A 6,000-nucleotide genomic window follows, 5' to 3' on the forward strand; every position below is an offset into this window, starting at 1 on the left:
AAGCGGCCAACACGAATAACTCTGGTATTGTTATGATGCAGACGAGGGCAAACAAGGAGTGGGATCAAAATGCAGTTTATTATAAATTAAATTGAATACAAAACAAACAGGAACAAATGAAAACCTCCACCTGGGGAAAACAAAACTAAATCAGGAAAACATCGAGGGTACACGGAACTGGATGAAAAACGGGCAGACAGGCAATGGCGCAAAACATCAACATTCATTAAACAACGACCGACAGAGACTGAACAAACAACCAGGGTTTAAATACAGAAAGGAACAAACAAGGGAATGAGGGACACCTGGGGAAACAATCAGGGAAGGAGGAACAATCATAAAAAGAAACTACAAAGGACTACAAAAACCAAACAGGAAACAGGAACTAAACTAAACTTCAACATAAAAGCACAAAAACAAAAAGACAACAGTGAACATGACAGAATCCCCCCTCAAAGGATCGGATTTCAGACGATCCTAAAACAAAAATGACAAAAAACCCACAAAAAACAAAATGAGGGCACCAGGGGCAAACAGACAGTCCAAGGGGGCACAAGGGGCAGACAGACAGAACAAGGGGGTACAAGGGGCAAGAGGGCAGTCCAAGGGGGCACAAGGGGCAGGCAGGAAGTCCAAGGGGGCACAGAGGGCAGGCAGGAAGTCTAAGGGGCAGGGACAGGTTCAGGGGGCCCTGGGAGGCTCAAGAGACTCGGGAGGCGGAGCCGTAGGAGGCTCGGGAGGCGGAGCCCTGGAAGGCTCGAGAGACTTGAGAGGCGGAGCCCTGGGAGGCTCGAGAGACTCGGGAGGCAGAGCCCTGAGAGGCTCGAGAGGCGGAGCCCTGGAAGGCTCGAGAGACTTGAGAGGCGGAGCCCTGGAAGGCTCGAGAGACGGAGCCCTGGGAGGCTCGAGAGGCGGAGCCCTGGGCGGCTCGAGAGACGGAGCCCTGGGAGGCTCGAGATGCGGAGCCCTGGGAGGCTCGAGAGACTCGGGAGGCGGAGCCCTGGAAGGCGGAGGCGAGGAAGGCTCGGGAGGCTCGAGAGACTTGAGAGGCGGAGCCCTGGAAGGCTCGGGAGGCGGAGCCCTAGAAGGCTCGAGAGGCGGAACCCTGGAAGGCTCGAGAGGTGGAGCCCTGGAAGGCTCGAGAGATGGAGCCCTGGGAGGCTCGAGAGGCTTGAGAGGCGGAGCCCTGGGAGGCACGAGGGGCGGAGCCCTGGAAGGCTCGAGAGGCGGAGCCCTGGAAGGCTCGAGAGACTTGAGAGGCGGAGCCCTGGGAGACTCAAGAGACTCGAGAGGCGGAGCCCTGGAAGACTCGAGAGACTCGAGAGGCGGAGCCCTGGAAGGCTCGAGAGGCGGAGCCCTGGAAGGCTCGAGGGGCGCTGGCTCTGGGAAGGTCATGGCTACTGGTGCTGGTTCTTGGATGGTCATGGCTACTGGCGCTGGCTCTTGGACGGTCGAGGCTACAGGCGCTGGCTCTTGGACGGTCGAGGCTACAGGTGCTGGCTCAGGGACGGTCGAGGCTACAGGCGCTGGCTCACTGACCGGGGCTGACGAGGGCTCAGGCTCTTTGACCGGGGCTGACGAGGGCTCAGGCTCATTGACCGGGGCTGACGAGGGCTCAGGCTCGCTGACCGTGGCTGACGAGTGTGCAGGCTCGCTCACCGTGGCTGACGTGGGCGCAGGCTCACTCACAGTGACAGGCGTGGGCGCAGGCTTGCTCACAGTGACAGGCGTGGGCTCTGGCTCGCAGACCGAGGCAGGCGTGGGCCGGGAGACGGAAGCCCGTCTTCTCCTCCTCCTCCGGGCAGATGAAGTGGACCGTGCAGGCTCATTGACAGCGACAGGCATGGGGGTTGGCTCGCTGACAGGTGGGGCACGCGTGATGGGAAGAGCCATGGGCGAGTGGAAGGTCACCACTGTGGGAGGTGAGGTTGGGTCCTCCTCTGCCACGCCCACATTGAGTGGCGAGCCGCTGACCAGCAAAGTCTCTTCCACAAAAACGCGGAGCTTCCAGCCGTGCGTCGCCGGTGGCAACAGCTCCTTGAGCGAATCAGTCAGATTAGCTCAGAAGAACACCACCAGGGAGGAGTCTGGGAAGTCGGTAGCCCATGCTAGGTCCAGGAAGTCTCTAATGTGGTCCTCTACCGGGCGGCTTCCTTGCCTCATGTTCAGGAGGCGGCAGCTTGCCTGAAGAACCGCTGGATCTATTGTGGTCGGTCGTTCTGTTATGATGCAGACGAGGGCAAACAAGGAGTGGGATCAAAATGCGGTTTATTATAAATTAAAGTGAACACAAAACAAACAGGAACAAATGAAAACCTCCACCTGGGGAAACAAAACTAAATCAGGAAAACATCGAGGGTACACGGAACTGGATGAACAAACGGGAAGACAGGCAATGGCGCAAAACATCTACATTCATCAAACAACGACCGACAGAGACTGAACAAACAACCAGGGTTTAAATACAGAAAGGAACAAACAAGGGAATGAGGGACACCTGGGGAAACAATCAGGGAAGGAGGAACAATCAGGGGAAAACCAATCATAAAAAGAAACTACAAAGGACTACAAAAACCAAACAGGAAACAGGAACTAAACTAAACTTCAACATAAAAGCACAAAAACAAAAAGACAACAGTGAACATGACAGGTATGCTGAACATCATTGCATTATGGCCAACGGATTTCGGAGACCTGACCCACTCATTTTCAATGGGAATATCACAGAGAATTGGCAGATTTTCAAGCAGGAGTACAACATTTTAATTGCAGTAGCACATTATGACAAACCTGCAAAGATGAGGGCTTACATCCTTCTCCATCTCTCAAGACCGGAGGCCATTGAACAGAAGCGTTCATTCTTCTATACAGCAGAGGTGCAGATGAAGGGTGAAAACTGTGAGAACATTTAGTGAAATATGCAATCCTCAACAAAACAAAACAATGGAAAGACACAATTTTCACTCCAGAGGGAGTCACGTGACTACATGCGAAGATCGGATGTAGCTCTGCGCACTTTGCTAGTTTTAACACTTTTAATGATATAAACCAATGAAATTCGATACACTCTGATTCACAACTGTTCTAGGAGGCAACATGTCAATGAATTCAAAATCCTCAGGCTCTGGAGACATTAAAAGACACTTACGTGCTCAAGCTGATACCCCCAAGAGAGCCGTGAGCTAGGGAGCCTATTTAGTTGGGGAAATGTGGTGAGAGATGCTGGACATGCTGACGAAGGTCGTTGCTGATATGGAGGATGTCGCTGTGATGTGTCGATCGATCGCTGCCATGGAGGCAAAGTTCTCTGATATGCTTACAAGAGTGGGGTATGTCAAGAAATTGATTGATTATCTGGAGTCATCGGAGAGGGATAATCTGCTAATCTGCTAGCAACCAAGGTGGATTTGGAACATGTCTGGCAGAAGTTGGAGGACATGGCAACCATAGCTGGCAGAATAAACATCCGTATTGTTGGAATTCCTGAGGCCAAAGAGGGTTGGGATATGATGAAATTCCTGGATGGACTCCTTCCAAATCTGCTCGACATAATAGGCAATAAACTGGAAATTGAGTGAGCTCACAGGGTTCCGGTGCAGAGATCCACTGAGGGAGACGGACCCTGATCAATTCTAGCCAAATTTCTGAGATCATCCAATAAATATCTTGTGTTATGCGAGGCGTGGAGTAAAGGAAGGCTTTCTTGGAAAAAGCTTGTTCATTTGCTTGTTCCCATTGTAGCATTATACATGCAGAAGTATTGAAACGATATGATTTGAATCTAGGAAAAACCCAACCTTTGCATAAATTAAACAGCGCAGGCATCAACATTGCTCAGAAAGGCCCCTCAGCATGACCTTCTGAACTTCCACACAGTGTTAAAGCAGACTTCTCTTTCAAAGGTATACAAAAGACCATCAGATTTGCGCGACTCGAATACTTACACATTTCATCTTAATCCAGGAACATTCTACACAAAGTCACAGTACTTTACCGAATTAAACTTCTAAAATGTACAGAATGCATTTAAATCCACGATTTATATAATACCTAGGCTTGCTAGGTAATTCTGACAATTGCTTTGAACTGTGGTAACTTGCATAACTGACAAACTAATGATTATAGCCTGATGTACCTCTTTAAAATGTGACCAATGTTTTATCCATGTTGTATAACCAAGGAATTAACCAGTATGATTTTCATGTTTTGTTACCTACACGTACACATATTAATGAAAGAATGTCATGTTTAGTATGGAAACGCTCGCTTGGTTACATGAAGGAAGCTGATGACAACAAATATCATGTCTCTTGTACTATTCTCAAGATATAAAAGTTCATGTTTAAATATGCACTATTTTGAGCGGGAATTTTGTAAAAGAATTTGAAACAAAAGGACCATAAATCAACTGTCAGAAAAGACAATCCATTTCACCATTTGACTCTGAAAAGTTACTTCTGATTGGCGCAGGACACCTTTGGGGATGCGGGCAATTTCACTTCAAATGTTTCCAAACAGGAAGAACACGCTCTCTTCAGTCGCTTCTCTTGTCATCTTACCTCGCTGCTTGTATCTCCTGCTCTTCAGACTGCTCAGACTTCACTCTGACTCTTCCCTCATGGTCTTCTCGGGATCTCGTCAGAACCAGATCCATGCCATGTGAGGTCCAAGGGAGCTCGGGACTCGAAGTCCAGAGGAAGCCTCTCAATCTAGATGGTCAGAGAAGGCTTTGCTTCAAAGCTAACCTCTTAATTCATACAGACAATAACCTTCTGATCTTACAGAGGTCCAAAACATAGATGGAACGAACTTTCGACCAAGAGCCAAGAACCAAGCAACACAAAGAATGCAAGGAAACACCACAACACGCAAGTACATCTGAAATATTGTGCTCAAAGTGCTGGTGTATTAGTTAAATACTGTGGGTAATCCGATAGCAAATCAAAGTAGACACAAATAAGGTTAAATGGGTTTTAAGGCATTGTCAACAGACATCATGTTCATGTTCACTGTATTGATCATTTATTTCACATTCTGTCACTCTTTTCACCAACCTGTCTCATGTATGTATGTGTTAGATTAGATTTATGTTTAGAATAGCAATAAAGTTTGTCTGTATTCAAAGATGATTGACTGTAGTATATTTTGATAAATAATCTCATCCCTGTTTCTAAAAGATTTCGCTTCAAAGCTGGCCCTTGCGAAAATGGGGCCAAGCGATGATCCGGAGGCCTTCCTCGACCTGTTCGAGAAAACGGCAGAGGTATAGAGGTGGCCTCCCGATCAGTGGGCGGCCCGCCTATTGCCCCTGCTTTCTGGGGAGGCGCAGCTGGCAGCACAACAACTTCCCACCGCCAGCCTCATGGACTATAGCCATCTGAAGAAAGCCATCCAGCAACGGGTTGGTCAGACCCCGGAGCAGAGTTGACAGCTATTCTGCTCATTAAACTTCGGGAAGGATGGCCGCACGTTTGCGCAACAGCTCCATGACGCCTGCCGGAAATGGCTGTTGGTGGGGGGAACCTGCGATGTTGTGGAAGTGGTCGACATGGTGGTACTGGAGCAGTTCATCTCCCAACTTCCCCGAGGCATGTCGGAGTGGGTCCAGTGCCACCGACCGGCGTCGTTGGATGGGACCGTCCAGTTGGCAGAGGACTACATGGCGGCGTTCCCAGGAGGTGGCGAGGCAGTATCTTCTCAGAACGCCAATTGTTGAGAGAGGGAGAGAGTGTCCAGAAATATATATCTTTATAAAAGAATATTGAGTTGTTATCGACGGTGACCGTCGATTCTGTGTTTAAAAAAGGGGAATAATAAAAGGACTGACCTTGAACCTGCCTCGTTGTCTCCTGACTCATCCATTGCTCCAATCAAACAGTTCACAGATGAAAATTCCAGTAATCATTTGTTGTATGTTCCAATACGTAGGGTTCAACAATGTCATGTTTCCATTTTCCAGTTTCCCTTAAAAGATTCCACTGTCACTGACCCTTCTGTGCA

This window comes from Xyrauchen texanus, chromosome 14 (genome assembly GCF_025860055.1).
Source record: "Xyrauchen texanus isolate HMW12.3.18 chromosome 14, RBS_HiC_50CHRs, whole genome shotgun sequence".
Classification (NCBI taxonomy): domain Eukaryota; kingdom Metazoa; phylum Chordata; class Actinopteri; order Cypriniformes; family Catostomidae; genus Xyrauchen; species Xyrauchen texanus.